The sequence below is a fragment of the Macaca fascicularis genome, chromosome 3, assembly GCF_037993035.2.
Source record: "Macaca fascicularis isolate 582-1 chromosome 3, T2T-MFA8v1.1".
Classification (NCBI taxonomy): Eukaryota; Metazoa; Chordata; class Mammalia; order Primates; family Cercopithecidae; genus Macaca; species Macaca fascicularis.
Genome location: NC_088377.1, coordinates 35668449 through 35687712, shown reverse-complemented (window position 1 = coordinate 35687712; position 19264 = coordinate 35668449). Strand labels below are relative to the sequence as shown.

The following is a 19264-nucleotide window of genomic DNA, read 5'->3' as shown; positions in this document are numbered from 1 at the left end:
CTTCTCATCAGCATTACTGGCTTCAGTTCTCTGTCACCTGAAAGTGCCCTTTCATTTTCTTTGAGCTTTGCTAAGTCAGAGCACGGCCCGGGCTGCTGTCTCCTCTTGAGCTCCCCCTGTAGAACACAGGCTTCTGTAGGGCCGCCTCAGTGGGGCCTAAATGCTTTGTGCTTCTGTCTGTTCTCTGGGCTTATTAATTGCTTGGAAGGTGACCGTTCTGCTTCTAGGAATACTCTGGCCAGATGAAACCTTCGTGACTTCTTTCCTGTGAAGGGACATCAGAGGCCCCCACGTGCCTGAGGGCCTGGCCCTGTGGGAGGGTCAAGTGTGCAGTTTGCCCTGGAGCACTGGGTGTCAGTCAGGCACGTAGCCCTGGCGCAGCTGGCTGCTGTCTCTGGTTGGTTACAAAGTACTGCTGCTCCTTTCGGCCCTGTTCGCGCATCTGAGCGCCCTGCCTGGGCGTGGCTTGTGTGAGGGCGAACTGGCCTGGGGGTGCTGCCTGGGTGTGGCCAGTGTGAGGGCAAGCTGGCCTGGGGGTGCTGCCTGCCTGTGTGTTCCGTGTTCACTCTGCCCTCCCTGGTGGCCAGGCCCTGGATGAGGGAGAGGAGGGGTTGGTCTGCAGGACTGGTGGAGGTGGGCTGCCTGTGCCAACCACCGGCTTAAAAGTGGGCGGGAGGCAAGTGGAATGCGTGTGTGGTGTCCTGCAGCTTTGATGAGGAAAACAGATAGTGCTTTGGAGGCTCGATTCAACCCACCCTCCCACTCCTCGCAACAGTAAAACCGGTGTCAAGTCACTGTGCTGCTCTGGGCCAGTGTTCCCTTTATTGAAAGGGAGACATGGAGCTCTTCTCCCCCACTGCGTGTGAAAATCCGACGCAATCCTTTGTTTGTGGAGGGCCCTGTGAGTTGGAGAGGGCTGGTGTGAGCGTCCTCTCTGAGCAGCCGGAGGCTGATGGCCAGGAAGGCGGATGGAACCGTCTTCGCTGTGGGGGTCGACTCCTGGTCTCCTGCGTTGGCCTTGGCCATGGGCCTGGTAGAGGGCAGGTTTCCTCATGTGCTGGGTTGCCTGCCGTGCCTGGGCCCCTTCAGTGCTCCCGCCGCTCACCGCATTGTGCTCCACAGGGCGGTTGTCTGAGTGTGGTCTGCATCAGGGCCTGATCTCGGGTGACTCACAGTCGACATCAGTGGGGGTGCTGCTTATGTCGCAGTCCATGGGAATGCAGGCTGGCGGTCCTGAATACAGCTCATAGAATCACCGGGATGGTTTGGTAACCGTGTGCGTTTCTGGCTCTGCACAGTGGCTCACACCTGTAATCCCAGTGGTTTGGGAGGCTGCAGCCGGGGGATTGCTGTAGCCTAGATGTTTGAGATCAGCCTGGGGAACGTAGTTGAGACCCTGTTTGTACAAAAAAAAGAAAAAATTATCTGTGCTCAGTGGTGCGCACCTGTAGTCCCAGCTACTCAGGAGGCTGAGGTGGGAGGATCACCTGAGCCCAGGAGGTCAAGCTGCAGTGAGCTGTGACTGCACCCCTGCACTCCGATGACAGAGTGAGTCCCTGTCTCTAAAACACAAAAACAAAAACCAAAGTGCATTTCTGGGTAAGCCCCACATGCCCTGGGCTTGCTTTTCTGATTGTAGGGACCAGGTTTGGGCAGGTCTTATGATTTTGGAAGCCCATGTCTGGCAACATTGAATGTGGTGATGAAGTGGGCAGCAGGGACACAGATGTGGTGAGAAGCTGGGACTGTGGGGGCCATGGGGGCCACAGGTGCCACAGGTGCCACAGCTGCCACTTGTGGTCCCCATGGGAGGGCTGAGTGCACTTGCCGTTCGTGTGTGGAGACATGTGTGCCTCTGTGGGCGAGCTCAGGGATCCCCCTCCTCCCAGCCATGGGGACCTGAGGTGACATCAGATGTCCTGGAAGCAGAGGGCTCTGTGGCTGGGAGTGCCCTGGGCCTGTGCTGGCTGGGCTGGCGTCTGCGTGCCTCCGGGCCCATGCTGTGTTGGGATTTGGGGCCTGCCGAGGCCCCGGCCCCGTGGGTGCAGAGGAGCTGCTGCCACTAGGTGGCGCCCCTGCCTTGGTGATCCTTCCCACAGCGGCTTCCCTTGGGTCTCTCTGGCCTGGTGGACCTGCTGTTGTCCCACCATGGGACTTGCTTGCTGACACCGGGGTTTGGGTCGATGGGGATGTGAGGGGCTTCTGGCCGCTGTTCCTGACTGCCTTCAGGGGGTGCTTCTGGCTGACCCATGCCTGCCTTGTTTCTGACCGGTGTGTTGGGGCCCTCAGGCCCGTGGGCTGTGAGATCCTGGCGTTGAGGCCAGACGTCCTCTGCGCAGGCCCTTCCCTAAGGACATGGTGCTGATGTCCTGCAGTCCTCAGAGGGCTCTTCAGCCTCGCCCCGGGCTTGGATGAACCCTGGCTGAGCCCTAGGAGAGAGTGGCCTGGTCACCTTCTTCCCCATGTGGGGCGTCTTAGGTCTTAGGAGAGGAGGCTGGGTGAGTTGGCTGGGGTGAATCAGTGAAACCATGGGAAGACCCTGTGGCACGAGGTCCTTATGTGTCACACAGGCCTGGGCACATGTGACATGTGCAGCACACGGGGTCATGCGGGCCGGGGGCATATTAGTTTCTACGACTTTGAAGTCACAGGCAGGGAGGGACACTGCGTGAACACACGTGGGGAGGGGCAGGATGCCAGTGCTGGGAGTGTGGTGTGGACACCCTCACCCTTAGGGTGTTGGGAGTTGGGCTGAGGGAGTTAGCAGCAGTGCGAGGCGTGTGTCTGGAGGCAGCGATGTGATCAGCTTGGTCTCCCAGGAGCATGATCTGTCTTGGGGAATGATTTGTGGGTGAGGAAAGTGGATGCCAGCACACAGCCTTTGAGGTATGTGTCAATCTAGGCAAGACCTCAGGGGCACAGGAGGAGGAGGAGGAGTAATAGAGAGAGGCCAGTGGGAAAGATGGCGTGAGGCTGGAGGCCATCTGGAAATGCAGGGTGCTTCTCTTTGGAAAATCACCTGTTTCAGTAGAATGAAAGGGGGTGCAGGCCATCTCCGTAGGAGAGCAGCACAACCATTTGTAACAATCCAAAACTTGTTTGTGATTGGAAATTCTCAGCAAGCTAGGAAGAGAAGAGAAATTCCTCAACCAGGTAAAAGACACCTGCAGAAAACCACAGCTGATATAATACAAGGTGAGACTGACTGCATCCCTGACACGGACACCAGGCAAGATGTCTGTTCCCATCATCCCTTTTTGCACTGTGCTGGAGATCTTCAACATTATAGTTAGGGAAGCAAAAAGAAAAGATGGACAGACTGGAAAGGAGAAAGTAAAACTGTACCTGGAGACATCATAATTATGTATAGAAATTCCCAGGGAATCAATGACAAGCCAGTAGGACTAAACCGTGAGGTTTACAGGGTCACAGGTTACAAGGACAATGTACCAAAATAGGTTACATTTCTGTATGCTAGCAGTGAGCCACTGGAAGTACATACCACACATGATGGCATCAAAGTCCATGAAATATTAGGGATGCATATAAGAAAATCTGTGTAAGATTTGTACACTGAGAGGCTTAAGACGCAACTGAGACATTAAAGATCACCTGATGTAGAAAAATGAAGACATTGTAAGAGGAAAAATGAACTCTTTGCCCCTCTGCTCTCACACAGCCTCTGACACCAGATACTGGAAGGTTTCCCGCACACCAGTTCTCCAGACGACACCAGCTGGGTGTCCTGCAGCCTCATCTGCACACTCTCCACCTGGAGTTCCATCAGCTCCTGCTGGGTCGGGGCCCAGTCCCACACGTCTATGCCCCCTTCAGATTCCAGGTGCAAGTAGTGGGCCGGCATCTCTCCTTCATTTTGCTGTTTTCTTCCCTTCCCCTGTCACTGACGTCAGCTGTACTTCTGACTGATAGGCTATTAAATGAGGCTCGTACTTCCCACTCCTTGGGTTTCATTAATTTGCTAGTGTGGCTCACAGAACTCAGGAAGATGCTTTGTTAGGTTTAGTCATGTGTTATAAAGGACATTACGAATAATACAGGTGAACAGGTCGGTAGAGTGAGGTATGGGGAGAGGCGCGGAGCTTCCGTGCCCTCTCTGGACATACCACCCTCCGGGAGCCTCCGTGTGTGCAGCTCTGAACCCTGGCCTTATTTATGGGTTTTTGTGGAGGCTTCGTTACAGAGGCATGATTGATTACACCACTGGCTGTTGGGAATCCACTCACCCTTCGGCGCCTCTCCCCTCCGAAGTTGAGGGGTGGGACTCAGAGTCCCAACCCTCTCATCCCGCCTCGGTGTTTCGGATGACCACCCTGTCTGAAGCTGCCTGGGGGCTGCCAACTGGCAGTCAGCTCATTAGTTCCCAAAAGACTCTCTTCTCACCCCAAATAAAGAGCTGCATGTATGTCAGGGAACGGAAAGACCAAATATGTATTTCAGAGTATCATAAAGGTACTGTGTTCTTGTATTGGAAGATTCATTATTGTTAAGATGGCAGTTTGCTCAAAGTGACCCAAATATTTCACATAATCCCAATCAAAGTCCCAGCAGAAAGTGATGAACCGATCTCTAAAATTTCTTTTTTCTTTTTTGATATGGAGTCTCGCTCTGTTGCCCAGGCCGGAGTGCAATGGCATCATCTCGGCTCACAGCAACCTCTGCCTCCCATGTATCTGGGATTACAGTCTCATGCCACCATGCCTGGCTACTATTAGTATTTTTAGTAGGGGCGGGGTTTTGCCATGTTGACCAGGCTGGTCTTGAACTCCTGACCTCAGGTGATCCACCTGCCTCGGCCTCCCAAAGTGCTGGGATTACAGGTGTGAGCCACTGTGCCTGGTTGACAATTCTAAAATTTCTATGGGAATATAAAGCACCTATAAATTGTTATAGCAATAACAGTTTAGAAAAAGAACAAGTTGGCTGGGCGCGGTGGCTCAAGCCTGTAATCCCAGCACTTTGGGAGGCCGAGACGGGCGGATCACGAGGTCAGGAGATCGAGACCATCCTGGCTAACACGGTGAAACCCCGTCTCTACTAAAAAATACAAAAAACTAGCCGGGCGAGGTGGCGGGCGCCTGTAGTCCCAGCTACTCGGGAGGCTGAGGCAGGAGAATGGCGTAGACCCGAGAGGCGGAGCTTGCAGTGAGCTGAAATCCAGCCACTGCACTCCAGCCTGGGCGACAGAGCGAGACTCCGTCTCCAAAAAAAAAAAAAAAAAAAAGAAAAAGAAAAAGAACAAGTTATAGGGCTTACACTGGCCAATTTCAAGACACATTGTAAATTGCATAAATTGAGACAGTGTGGTAGTAAGTGTAGACATCCGTAAATCAGTGGAACAGAGTAGAAAGTTCAGAAATGATTTAAGAATTCAGCGTTGATGGTTGTCAAAAGTGTCAAGGTAATTCAGTGGGAGAAAGAGTCTTTTCACCAAGCGTGGTAAACCAGTAGGCTGTTTGTGGCGAGGATGAGCCTTGACACCTGCCTCCTGCTGGACACAAGATTTAACTCAAATGATGCATAGACTTATGTGTGAAAGTCACAAACTCTAGAAGCTAGGGTTTGGCAAAGAGGTCTTACGATACAGCGAGCATGAACCATACATGAAAAAAATTGATAAGTTAGACTTCATCAAAATTGAAAACTTCTGCTCTCAAAAGACACAAAGTGAAAAGACAGACCATAGACTAGGAAAATATTTGCGAGATATTAACATGTATCTGACCAAAGACGCGCTCCAGGATACAGAAAGAACTCTTACGAATTAGTAAGATTACCATAGCTTAAAAAATGGTCAAAAGACTTTTAACAGATACTTTATTATTTATGTATTTATTTTTTTGGAGATGGAATCTCACTCTGTTGCCCAGGCTGGAGTACAGTGGCACGATCTTGGCTCACTGCAACCTCCGCCTCCCAGGTTCAAGCAGTCCTCCAGCCTCAGCCTCCCAAGTAGTTGGGGTTCCAGGCATGCACCACCACGCCTGGCTAATTTTTGTATTTTAGTAGAGACAGGTTTCACCATATTGGCCAGGCTAGTCTTGAACTCCTGACCTCAGGTGATCTGCCTGCCTTGGCCTCCCAAAGCACTGGGATTACAGGTGTGAGCCACTGCACCTGGCCTGCTTTTCACAGCTTTTCACAGATACTTTACAAGAGAAGGTGTACAAATGGTAAATAAGGACATGAAAAGATGGTCAACATTGTTAGTTATTAGGGAATGCAAATTAAGACTGTAATCGCCCAACAGGGTTCTTCTTGCTGCCCAGAAAGGCAACGTGCCGAGAACGGCAGGTGTGGCAGCAGAGAAGGAGTTTAATGACTGCAGAGCCAGCCAAGGGAGGTGGACGGGAGATAACTCTCACATCTGTCTGCCTGAGAATTCAGAGGCGAGGGCTTGAGGGTGTTTTGGCGGGCAGTGGCCTAGGGAGTGGTGAGTGCTGATTGGTTGTGTTGGGGATGCAGTCATAGGGGTGTCAGGACTGTCTTCATGCAGCTGAGTCAGTTCCTGGGAAATGGGGTCACAGGTCCCGGTGGCATCTCTCGATCTGCTGAAATGCTAAATCTGAAAAATATCTCAAAGACCAGTTTTTTAGGTTTTGCAGCAGTGATGTCTGCAGGAGCCGTTAGGGAAGTTCCGAATCTCACAATGTCTGGTTACGTGACTCCGGGCAGCAGGCACCGTAGAAGAGCAAGCTAAGTCAGCAGGGAAGGTCGTGGCTTAACCGGGCCTGTTCTTTAGCAAAGTTCAGGCCCCTGTAGTAATGCCGGTCTTAGGAATGCGGCCTTAATCTCCAAACAGAGAGGGAGTGTCAGTTTTCCTTGCTTTGAAGCTTAACTATAAACTAAATTCCTCTCATAGTTATCTTGGTCTCTGCATTAGAATAAGCAAAAAAAAAAAAAAAGAAAAGAAAAGAAAAAAAGGATTGCTCCTATGAGGTTAGAAGCAAGATGGAGTCAGTAATGTAGATTTCTCTCAGTACTTAAAATTCTGTAAAGGTGGTTTCAAGACCGCAGTGAAATACCACTGTGTACCCAACAGAATGGCTAAAATTAAGCAAATTGACCGTCCTGACTGCTGGCAGAGATGCTGAGCAGCCAGGCCTGTCAAACGTTGCCCCTGGGAGTAGGAAATGGTGCGGCCACTTTGGAAGTGGTTTGGTAGCTTTGTACACACTTACGGTATGACCTGGCAGTTCCATTCCTTGGTATTTAACCCAAGAGAAAATGCGACCTCACGAAGATTTGTACAGGAATGTTTGTAAGAGCCTTATTCTAACAGTCTGGGAGCAGGAACAACTCAGGTGCTTGTCAGCAGGTGAAGGGGTATGTGGACCGTGGCGTCTCCACGCAGTGTAACACGCGGCATCGGCTGTGCTTGGAAACATGAACGAATCTCTTGCTGAGTGAAGGAAGCCACAGTTACTGAGTTTATACTTACTATACCATCCCATTTATTTGAACTTTTAAAAAAGGTAAAACTGAGCAACAGTGACAAAAAGCAGGTCAGTGATCCCTGGAGTCTTGTGCTGGGATATGTTTGGGGCCTTATGGGGTGCTACCTTTTGACGTGATGGAGGTGACAGCTGCACAGGTGTACATGCAGCAAAGCTCTTGACACTGCTGTTGTGAAACGGTTCACGTGTGTGATTATACCTCACCCAAGCTGGCCTGTCAACAGCAAGTGGTCCGCTGTTCGGATTAGCTGTGAGGGGAAGGAAAATTCCTTAGTGGCAACTTGGACTGAATTGGAGAGTCGCCTGGGGGTGCTATTTAAAGCCAGCCTTCATTTGGGGAGGGACCCATCCCCTGAGTTTATGGAAGGCCTAAGACAATGGCTGCCTGGACCTCCTGGGTCTTTGGCACATCACACGAGTGCTTTGAGGAGTGGCAGCATGTGGGGTCAGGTGTAGGCTGCAGGGGGTCAAGGAGTTTCACATTTGATTAAAAGCAGAACAAGCTACGTGAATGCAAATGAATGGAATGAAAAGTGGAACGTGGTCTTCCTTTCCTTCCCTCCCTGGTGACCTCTCTCAGGGCTGGGTGCCCCGTGTCACAGCTTCCTGGCCATCACTCAGGGCTGGGTGCCCCGTGTCACAGCTTCCTGGCCATCGTCACCTGTGTTCTCATTACTCCTGGGGAACTGTTCCAGAACAGAACTGACTGCCCCGGAGGCGGGTGGCAGGGCATGCTGTGCTTGGCCCCAGTTCGTCTTTCTAGGCAATGCCTGATGAGTTTCTTGTGTGTTGTTCTGGAAATGTGTGTGCATACAAGCTCTTTATGTACTCCCATCACCTTTTAAAATTGGGGCTCCTTCCACAGTTTTATTCTGCAACTGTTTTCACTCAGTTTTTGACAGTTTTTTGGCACCAGCACAGGCTGGTCTGCTGAACTACTTTAAAGAGTGCAGACGGACTCAGACTCCAGCAGCCCCTGTTGATGGACACTTAGGGTGTTTCCAGCTTTTTCCCCCAATTAGCCATGCTATGCTGGTTGGGTAAATTCTTAAAAGCAGAATTTTTAGTTTAAAAGAGATGTGCATTTGAGACTGATAGCTGGTGCCATACCGCCCTCCCGGAAAGCATGACTGCTGTGCGCTCCCGTCACGGCGTGTGACTGCCGTCACCTAATTGGGGTGGTGTGCTTTCAACGTTTCTAGAGAGATTCACCTCGAAGTCACAGTACGATGAGGAGAGCAGGCATCTTCAAAGGCTTGGCTTTTCAGAAATGTCATTTAGCAGCTCCCACTGAGGGGGACCCTATGAAATAGGAAGGGAGTGGGTGTCAAGTCCTGCAGCCAAACCCCCACTTTAGGGAGGAAATCATTTGTTCGTGGCCAAGATGCCGCTGTTTTTGGCTCCTTGCCCGTCCCGTTGTGCCTGAATCTGGCCTCGTTTCCCACCCCGCTGGCTGGGTGTTGTACCTGTCAGCAGGGCCAGGCCTGAGGGGGGCTGAGGAGGGCTGCAGAGGAGGCTAGACTGGGGAGGTGGAAGGTGGGCGTTGCCAGCTCAGAGGCCTGGCAGCTGTGCCCACCTGGAACTGCTGACCCATCCTCTGGAGTCAAAACCGGGCACCTGTCTGTGCTGACCTGGACATTTTCCCAAAAACATCTATAGACTGGCCAGATGACAAGTCTCAGGGCCCAGCTTCCCTGATGTGTGAGGCCAATTAGGAGGACAGTGAGGGGATGCATGATTTTCCTCCAAGGAAGGGTCTAATTGACCAGCCCGGACACTTTTATTATCCTAGTTACCGTGCGCGTGATTTGTAATTACCCGGCTGTTGGGTTGATCAATACCAGACGCCCTGGTAGTGCTTGGGAAGTTGGGCGACTGTCAGGTATGTTGGTCCCTTTTAATTGGCGCCAATTTGATTTTCTTCGGGGCATGGGAGGAGGAGGGGAGAAGCGTTTGGCCTTCTGGGTACTTGTGTGAACGCAGCCCTTTCTTCTGGGCCTGCATGCCGGATGCCTCGGGGTCTGGGCCGCGTTACCCCTTTTGGTTTGTTCATTTGTTCACTCATTCGTTCACCATGAGCTGCTCTTGTGGAGCCCATAATCTGGAGGGAGAAGGATGCCCCAGGCCTGTGTGTCTGGTGTGCAGGTCCCAGGCCCCTGGAGCTGGAGAGTGGCGAGCGTGCTTCCCTCCAGAGGTGCAGGCCAGGGCGGGGCATGGGCCAGGTTCCCAGCTCCATCCTCGTCCGGAGCTGCAGGCCGAGGCGGGACATGGGCCGGGTTCCCAGCTGCATCTGAGCACGGTGCCTGCCATCTCTCCTCCTCTCAGCCCCAGCTCCTCCTGTGGCTGAGTCCTGGCCGCTTTCTGCCTTGGGGTTGTGTTGGTTTTCCGTCAACTCCTCCTCTTAATCCTGAGCTTTGTGAGTTAAGAGCCGGGGTGTCCCTTTAGCGCCCCTGTGCCGGGCGTGCAGTAGGCGCGTGCTGAGCCTTTGAAGAGTGGAGGATTGAGCGAGGGCGTCTCTGTGCCTTGCAGTTGGTGGTGATGTATGGGCTGAGCCTCCAGCGCTCTTGGCTGCTGTGACAGGACCCCCTGGGGTTACTCGAACTGCACTATCTCAGCGAGACCCCCAAAGCAAGGCCAGCAGAGAGCTTCCTGACAGCTGCCTTACTTTGGAGATGGCCCTGGCTGGGGTGCAGCCTGTGTGCCTCTCCGCCCCCTTGTAAAGCTTCAGATGGGTGTTCCCAGCAGCGCCGACAGGCTCACGCTGCCCTGTTGGACTTCATTCCAGGTTGGGTGGGGCCGGCTGGAGACTGTCAGAGTCTGGGGGCGGTGCTGTGGGTGTTGGAACCCCGTAGGGAGAGGCGAGAGAAGTGCTTCCCCGAAGAGACCGCGGGGCTCCACGCCGGCATGTGCCTGGCAGCACAGACAGCTGAGTGCCCCTCGGCGTGTCTGGGTGGGAACGCTCTGGGTCTCACCTGGTCTCGGAGCACTTTTTGGGGCTTTTCTCCAGGCTTTGTAGATACGGCTCTTTTACTTCTAGGCCTCTTTTTAAATTGATTTTAAAAGTCTAAGGCTAGATAGTGACAGGCTTTAGACAAGTCTGGCTACTGTAGGTTCCAGGATTTATTTTAGAGGAGGCAGTGGCATCCCCGGTGGTTTCTAGGCTGGTTTTTACTCATGGGTGCTTACTGGGGTCCTGTTATGTGCCGGCCCCTCCTTGTGGGCTAAGGGCTCCCAAGGTGTCCAGGTCCCTACTTTTACAGGTAGAGTAGGGGGTGCCCTGGCCTGGAATGGAGGAAGGGTCTGGGCAGCTTTGTGACAGGGCTGGTAGGAGGGGGATTTTGACAGGCGACTTGAAGCCAGCGCCAGCCAAGGGCCAGAGGCGGAGAAGCTGAAGGCCTCCCGTGGGCAGCCCACCACTGCCTGCCCTTCTCTCCGAGGACTTCCCAACAGTGCCATGGCCTTTGGAGGGCTAGGGTCTCAGGCAGGCTACGGACAGCTCCACAGCTCCTACCAGACACTCTTCAACGTCAGCTTTGGGGCTGTGAGGTGTGACCTCTACAGGATCACCTGCGGTCACTCCCTACGGCCAGCTGTAGCTGTCATTTGTGTCAGGAGCTGCTGGTCTTGCCTGGACCACTCACCTTCCCACCCTTCACCCACCCTGCATGGCCTGGGTTCTTGGGAGGAGCAGGAGATCCTGAGCTGTTGAATTCCTGGAACCTGTGGTCAGGCGGCATCCGTATCCCGCTCCTCCCAGCCCCTGGACGCTTCTCACTGGTGTGGCCTCCCGGAAACAGGTGCCCTGATTCTGCTGGACAGGCAGGAGGGGAGGCTGGGCTGAGGAGTGGACCGGCCTTTTCATGCTCAGTGGCTGCGGGGGGCCATGTGCATGAAGCAGGTGGTCCTCGCGGTAGTGCCGTTTGTGCAGAGCCGTGTTGGGGACAGCGGGCTTGTGTTAACAGAAGTGCTGTGAGATGATCACTTCATCACGAGCCAGTCAGCACCAGCCTGTGGGGTGGCTGATGTGGACTCAGTGATCTGACTTTCCTGGCTTTTGTTTAATGATGTTTCCACTGTTACCCAGGTGCAGAGCTCTGACCTCCCATGGTCAGAAGTACTGTGTGCGTGTCTCATCTGGGCAGCATGCAGAGACCTTTGCTGGCAGCTGTGTGTGGACCCTGGGACTCTGTTACATGGCCGGGTGCTGAGGGGCAGGGGTCCGAGCCAGGCCAGCAAGCCTTCCTTAGACCCCCTGTGTGCAGGCCTGGTGCCCGGTGTAGGGGACCCAGTGGAGAACAAGATCAGCTGTTGCCATGAGACTTTCGTCTGGTGGGGAGTCCTGAGAAGGACGTAGATGAGGTGGGGAAGAGGTTCCAGGTGAACGCAGGTGTCCACCCCGCATTCCAGGGTGGCAGGTGGCCTGGGGCAGGTGTGGAGTGGTTGGGTGGGCGCCCTGCATGCTATGTTAGTGTAGGGTGGTGCACACCTGGCCGGCAGGCCTTGCTTCCGCTCTTCACCCTCCACCTGTCGAGGGTGCGCCCTGGGAGTGGGTGGAGGATGATGGGCATGCGTGGGAAGAGCTCTGAGATCCTTGGCCTCATGGAGAGTGTTGGGCAGTTACCCGTCCCCTGCCCTTGGGCCTTTGTGAGTGTGGCTTCCTGGAACTCTGGGGGATTTGTCCCCAGTGACTGCAGGAGGCTCTCCTGTCCCTTTTATTCAAGCTCCACTGTCTGCCCTAAGCTGGGGACTGGTCCAGCTGACCTGGACAGTACGGCACGTGGGCCCTGCCGGTCAGCGTGGTGTTGGGAAGCACTTGGGTGGGTGGTGGGTTGGGTTGTGGCCTTACCGCAGAGCCTGGGCTGCAGCTGAGAAAGCCGTCTCCTAGGACCAGGACTCTGGGTTTGGGAGGCTGGCGGTCTTGGCCCAGCAGTTCAGTGGCTGCCCGGTGTGTCTGCCTGGCCTGGCCCTCGTCTGGTTGCTGCCATCTGGGAGGCACTTCTGCCCTTGCCCAGGCGGGGCACTGCGGGGGCGAGGACGCGGCGTGGAAGACTGCTGATTCAGGAATCGAAACTCCAGGGGCATCCGTGTAGCAGAGTGATTCTAAGATGATTAAGAAAACCATCGATGATTTAAAGTGTTCACTGCAGTCCTTATTGAGTGATTTGCCACGTGCAGGGCATGTGGGGGTGGCGCACCGGGCTGCAGACATCCTTCATGACAGCAGGCAGGGGACCTCCTAGGAGTCTTGGCTGTGACAAGTGAGGTGTGAGGGCTAGAGAGGTGAACGTGTGGAATCTGTGACCCAGAAGTAGCACACTCCTTTCTTGGAAAGCAGTTAGGTATTCCATTCCTTAGTCCTTATGCCGTTGTTTAAAACGGCCAAAACCAGAGGCCTAGAGAATGTACCTGGAAGATGCAGTGAGACCATTTCTGATCCTTGTGGCCTTTCCGGGGCTCAGTTTCCTTGCTTTGGAAAGGCCATTTTGGCAGAGGTCTGCTGTGAGGCATCTCCCTGCAGGTGGAATTTCCGGGGCTCAGTCTTCTTGCTTTGGAAAGGCTGTTTTGGCAGAGGTCTGCTGTGAGGCATCTCCCTGCAGGTGCAATTGGGCTTGTGCGTCTTTCTCAGGCTGGCATCACACAGGCCCCAGTGAACTCTGGCAAGGCTGGGAGGACTGTGACGGGGGGACCCGCTGCCTGCCCTCAGCCTGTCGGGCCCCACAGCGTGTCTCTCTGCGGACTGGTCGCCGGCTTCCTGTGGCCTGTGTGTCCTGGAGCTTTGGAACCCTGTTCGGTAGCTCGGAGCTCGTGAGCCCAAAGGGCGGGGGCCTGGTTCCTCGCCCATCCTTGCCCAGCCTGATGGCCCGTGCCTGTGGACTGTACGTGGGCACCTGCTTTAACCCCTGCAGGAGTAGGGGCCACCAGGAGCATGTGGCTCTGGGCCTCCCTGGTAGAGTCACTCACTGGCAGGAGAACTGAGTGGGACCCACCAGGCAGTGTCTGTCTCATGGACGCCCGTGGACCTGCAGCCTGGAGAGGGGGCCTGAAGTGTGTTCCGCGCTCTTGACCCCCAGGAAGCACTGGCCTCTGTTGAAAGCCTCCTGCCGCAGAGCGCTGTTGCTCTCCCGGATGGACGGCCGTGTGGGCTCCTTGCTCCAGCGATGCCAGTGCTCCTGCTGCTGTGTGTGGCTGGCTCCCCTTTGTCTCAGCCCTGGGCTTAGAGCAGGCCAGGTGCTCAGGCAGTGCTTTTGTTGATTGAAGGGGGGTGTGTACCTGGCTGCAACCTGTGGAGAGTGTGAATGGCTGGCAGAAGCCAAGGCGGGCTCTTGGGAGATGAGAGCAGGCGGCCGGCCTGGAAGCTTCCGTGGGGCTGGTCAGCTCCGGCTAGCTCTTCCTGGCACAGATCCACGCTGGGCTGGGTGCCATGGCTCATACCTGTAATCCCAGCACTTTGGGAGCCTGAGGTGGGAGGATCGCTTGAGCCTGAGAGTCCAAGGCCAGCCTGGGCAACACTGTGAGACCCCACCTCTATTTTAAAAAATAAAAATATAAAGATGGGATCATGGCGCAGGGGCAGCACAAGTTCCAGGCGCACAAGCCCGCAAAGAGCAAGACGGCAGCGGCGGCCTCTGAAAAGAATCGGGGCCCGAGAAAAGGCCGTCGTGTTATCGCTCCCAAGAAGGCGCGTGGTGTGCAGCAGCAAAAGCTCAAGAAGAACCTAGAAGTCGGGATCCAGAAGAAGATCGAACATGACGTGGTGATGAAAGCCAGCAGCAGCCTGCCCAAGAAGCTGGCACTGCTGAAGGCCCGTGGCACTGCTGAAGAATGGGGCGGCTGCCGCCACCTCCTCTGAGACACCTTCCTGAGGACGCTGGCCCCAGTGCAGGCCAACACCCCATCCCCTACCTCCATATGGGATCTTACAAGTGATCCCACAGGCTGTACTGTCAGGAAGAGGACCCGTTCCCCAGCACTGGGCTTCATCTAGAACTTGAGTGGGGGCCAAGGGTGCTGAGAACCCAGCAGTGACCAGGAAGATACAGTCACCAACTTCATCTGTCCCCATGCCCCTTCCCAGGTCCTGCCTCCACAGGTTTAACCCAGAACAATAAACCTGGCTTTGTCCCCCCCCGAAAAAAAAAAAAAAAATATATATATATACACACACACACACATACACACACACACACACACACACACACACACACACACACACACACACACACATACACATATATAAAGATGGCCGGGCGCGGTGGCTCAAGCCTGTAATCCCAGCACTTTGGGAGGCCGAGACGGGCGGATCACGAGGTCAGGAGATCGAGACCATCCTGGCGAACACGGTGAAACCCCGTCTCTACTAAAAAAATACAAAAAAACTAGCCGGGCGAGGCGGCGGGCGCCTGTAGTCCCAGCTACTCGGGAGGCTGAGGCAGGAGAATGGCGTAAACCCGGGGGGCGGAGGTTGCAGTGAGCTGAGATCCGGCCACTGCACTCCAGCCCGGGCGACAGAGCCAGACTCCGTCTCAAAAAAAAAAAAAAAAAAAAATATATATATATATATATATATATAAAGATAACTGCCCCCCCACCCCCCAAAAAACAAAACAAAACCCAAACTCATGGTGGACCTCGGGATGGGCAGGCGCGCTCGTGGGGCAGAGCTGGGTGTGGCTGCCCCATCCTGGGCCTGTTCCCAGGCTGGCTCCTAGAGCAGGGGCTGATGGGCCCTGTGGGTGTGGGGAGATGGGGTCCGTCACAGGCTGGGGCCTGGGACCCCGGGGCTGGGACCTGGGGGCTGGGACCGGTCTTGGTTCTCAGGCAGGGAGGGGTTGTGAACTCTGTTTGGGAATGTGTGTTTGAAGTGTCAGTGATGTAGCCAGAAGGAGGTGTCAGACAGCAGCCCGTGTCAGGCTAATGTGGCTCCTAGAGGAGCCCTAGGGCTGGCCTGCCCAGTGAGGGGCTGGGATGAGCCGGCCTAGGGGAGTGGCAGAGCAGGAGGAGCAGATAGCTGGCCCGAGTCTGGAGGGATTTTGGCTTTTGTGGGTAGCTTTGAGCCTGAGGGCCAGTGCCCCACCAGGTCAGAGAGCTCTGCAGCCCACCAGTCCTCGTTGTGCCTGTGTCCAAGCTTGGGCCCTGTGTGCAGGAAGAAGGTGACCGTGCAGTGCACGTCGTGTGTACCAGGCATCAGCGGCGTGATGCGTGGGTCGGGGCTGGAGATGAGAGGAGGAGTCAGGAGAGGCTAGAAGCCCCCAGAGCAGTGGGGTTTCTTCCTTTTCTTCACTGGTGAGCACTTCTTGAGCACTTAGGTGTGCAGGCCTGGTGCTGGGTACTGAGGATACAGCTGTAAGTCAGGGGCTGTTTTCCAGTCCTCTCAGATCTAGCTGGGCATAAGTCTGGTGGGTCAAGCATGGCTCCTGAAGAGATGACAGTTGAGAGACTGGCAGCATGTTCCAGGCAGGGCGGGTGCTGGCAGCACGTGGGTTGGCCAGAGGCTGCGTGTTCGGGCAGTGTTGTGTGGCTCCAGCTGGTTGTAACCACGGTTCTCCTAGGGTGTGGCAGAAGCTGGACAGGCTGGCAGGGATCTGTCCTGAGGGTAGTTTAGACCACATCCTGCAGGTCACAGGAGCTGCAGAAGGTCTTCATCAGGGAGGAATACATCTGCCATTGTGAAGGGGTCTCTTTCCTTGCTGAATTCACAGGATGAGGACCTGGTGCCTTGGCAGGACCCTGCTGGTGGAAGTCCCTGGGGCTGTCTGAACCGCTGCAGGTTTCAGCGGTCCCAAAGTCGGGGAGGGCGGGTGGTGGTTCCTTTTGTCAGCTGAGAGCCTCATGGGGCAGGAGCAGTGGAGTCAGTCGCATTGCAGTGAGTTAGAGTTGAGCTGCGCTGTTCCCGTGAGCAGGGAGCCCTGGCCGGAGGTCTTCTGACTTCTGAAGATGGTTTGTGTTGAAGGTCAGACCCTTCCCCTGTTTTTCTGTTTCCCCTTCAGGTGAATGCCTGTTCCTTTGTGACCACGGTGTCCGTGGGTAGCACTGTGGTTTTGGAGTTCCTTTGTGACCACGGCATCCGTGGGTGGCAGTGCGGTTTTGGAGTTCCTCTGTGACCACGGTGTCCATGGGTAGCACTGTGGTTTTGGAGTTCCTCCGTGACCACGGTGTCCGTGGGTGGCACTGTGGTTTTGGAGTTCCTCCGTGACCACGGTGTCCATGGGTAGCACTGTGGTTTTGGAGTTCCTTTGTGACCACGGCATCCGTGGGTGGCAGTGCGGTTTTGGAGTTCCTCTGTGACCACGGTGTCCATGGGTAGCACTGTGGTTTTGGAGTTCCTCCGTGACCACGGTGTCCGTGGGTGGCACTGTGGTTTTGGAGTTCCTTTGTGACCACGGCATCCGTGGGTAGCACTGTGGTTTTGGAGTTCCTTTGTGACCACGGCGTCCGTGGGTGGCACTGTGGTTTTGGAGTTCCTCTGTGACCACGGTGTCCATGGGTAGCACTGTGGTTTTGGAGTTCCTTTGTGACCACAGTGTCTGTGGGTAGCACTGTGGTTTTGGAGTTCCTCTGTGACCACTGTGTCTGTGGGTAGCAGTGTGGTTTTGGAGTTCCTTTGTGACCACAGTGTCCGTGGGTGGCACTGTGGTTTTGGAGACGCTCGTTTTGTTTGTTCATTTGAACATTTATTTGGAGACCTGCTGTTTGCCAGGCTTTAGGCTGGCTCTGGCGATGCCGTGACGAACACAGCACAGCCTGCCCACGTAGTGCACACACAGACAGCTTTAAACAATGAAAACAGCAGGGGGGCCTCCTCAGGTGCGTCAGTTGGAAGATGCCCAGGAGCAGTTTGCAGGAGTATCTTAGTTGGAGACAGCCTTGTTGGATATGAATGACGCTGGTGGGAATGAAGGCCAGACGTTTTTCCTGGTTTGGAAACAGGTGGCTTACAAGAGCCTCTAGAGTTTATTTGTTTAAAGACAGACCCTGTTCTCAAGAGGGTCTTCACTTTGCTGGCAGGATGGCACTGGTGACGGTGGTGGTTGGCTCTAGAGAGCTGCTGTGTAGTTGACAAAGCCCGTTGATAATAAGTGTCTCATTTGTTCTTCCTCACAATCCTGTGGACTAAGCTGGGTTCTGGGAGGAGCTGACTGGCCCAAGGGCATCCAGTGAATTTGTGGCCCTGTTGCTGGAATGCTTGGCTGATCCTGGAGCATGGTGGGCTGTGCCCTCAATAACCTCCATCCATCTGGCTGGCCACATGGTGCCATGCAGCTGGATCCTGCATTTTTGTGAGCTGATCAGCCCGATGCTGGCACTGAAAGGATTCTGTTGGGAGCTGCCATCCATTTAGCCTGAGCAGAACTCAGCACATGTGCGGGCATGAAGCCCATCAGCTGACAGCTTCTCTTTCAGACCTGATGGCTCCCAGCCGAACTCTGGCAAGAAGGGCTTACCAGCCTGCAGGACGGCTGACCTGCCTGCCTTTGCTGGGAGCCAAGCACCTCCTGGCAGGTTCTGGGATTTGGTTTTCAGTGGGAGGAGGCTCTCTGCAAGGTAGAGTAAGAGCAGTAATTACTTGGGAGAGGAAGCATTTAACTTCTGAGGCTGCAACACAATACTATCTCGTTCGCGGAGGCGGCTGAGTTAGAAGATTAGCAATTAATTTTTTATAAGGTGCAAACTACTCTTCAGTTTCATGGAACCAAACAGTCCTCCCACAGCAAGGGAGGGGCTGGCTTCCACCCCGTGTGATTTTTCGGAGCACTATTGTTTGTCTGCTTTTGAGCTGATAGGAATTATTTACGAGTCTGTGTGGAAGACATTTTGACACACAATTCTTGGTATTCCCATTTGCTCTTTCTAGTTTTTACTTTTTCTGTATTGCTAGCGTTTACTGCAGTTAGGTCTCAGGAGTATTTTGCCTTTTATTAGGATTGCAGTTACAAAATGCAGGTATCAACTAGGTTCCTTTAAATCACAGTTCACTTTTTATTGACTCGGATGAGAAAAGTACATGTTTTTCGTAGACTGAGTTGAAAAGAGTGTCATTGGTAGCATTACAAGCATTTCTTTTAGCTTCTGTGTTTTTATTGTTTACTAGAGCTTAGCTGGAGTGTTGTAGATAACCCAGTAGGGGTCACTGCTAAGTTATCTGTAAGTTTTCTAAGTTTGAGCTTGAGATTGAAACACTTTTTTTTTCTTTTTTTGAGACAGAGTCTTGCTGTGTGGCCCAGGCTGGAGTGCAGTGGTGCGATCTCTGCTTGCTGCAACCTCAGCTTGCTGCAACCTCTGCCTCCCAGGTTCAAGCGATTCTCCTGCCTCAGCCTCCCGAGTAGCTAGGACTACAGGCGCCCACCACCACACCTGGCTAATTTTTGTATTATTATATATTTTTTTAGTAGACATGGGGTTTCGGCATGTTGGCCAGGATGGTCTTGAGCTCCTAATCTCAGGTGATCTGCCTTCCTCGGCCTCCCAAAGTGCTGGAATTATTGGTGTGAGCCACTGCACCCAGCCCAGACTTTTAATAATAGAAAATGTACTTTCTCTTGTTTCATTATTTAGTACTCTAGGTTTTCTTTGAGTTTTTGTAACTAAACAGTGGGCACCTGTGATAGGTTGGGATGGATTTAGGGCAGAGTCTGGTAAGCTTTTTCCCTAAAGGGCCAGGTATTAATAGTAAATATTTACTTGGTAGCTTTGGGGTCCATAAGGCCTCTGTTACAATTACTTGGCTCTGCCTTTGTAGCCCAGAATAGGGTGACTTGCCCTCACGGTTTGCCTGGGACTGAGGATTTTCG

General features: G+C 53.9%; 1 protein-coding gene and 1 pseudogene across 22 annotated transcripts in view; both read left to right on the top strand.

The window, feature by feature from the left end:
* Positions 1–19264, top strand: part of MAD1L1 (mitotic arrest deficient 1 like 1) — a 421592-nt gene that overhangs the window by 21327 nt on the left and 381001 nt on the right. The window lies entirely within an intron of this gene.
* LOC102146884 (leydig cell tumor 10 kDa protein homolog pseudogene) lies at positions 14029–14466 on the top strand (annotated as a pseudogene).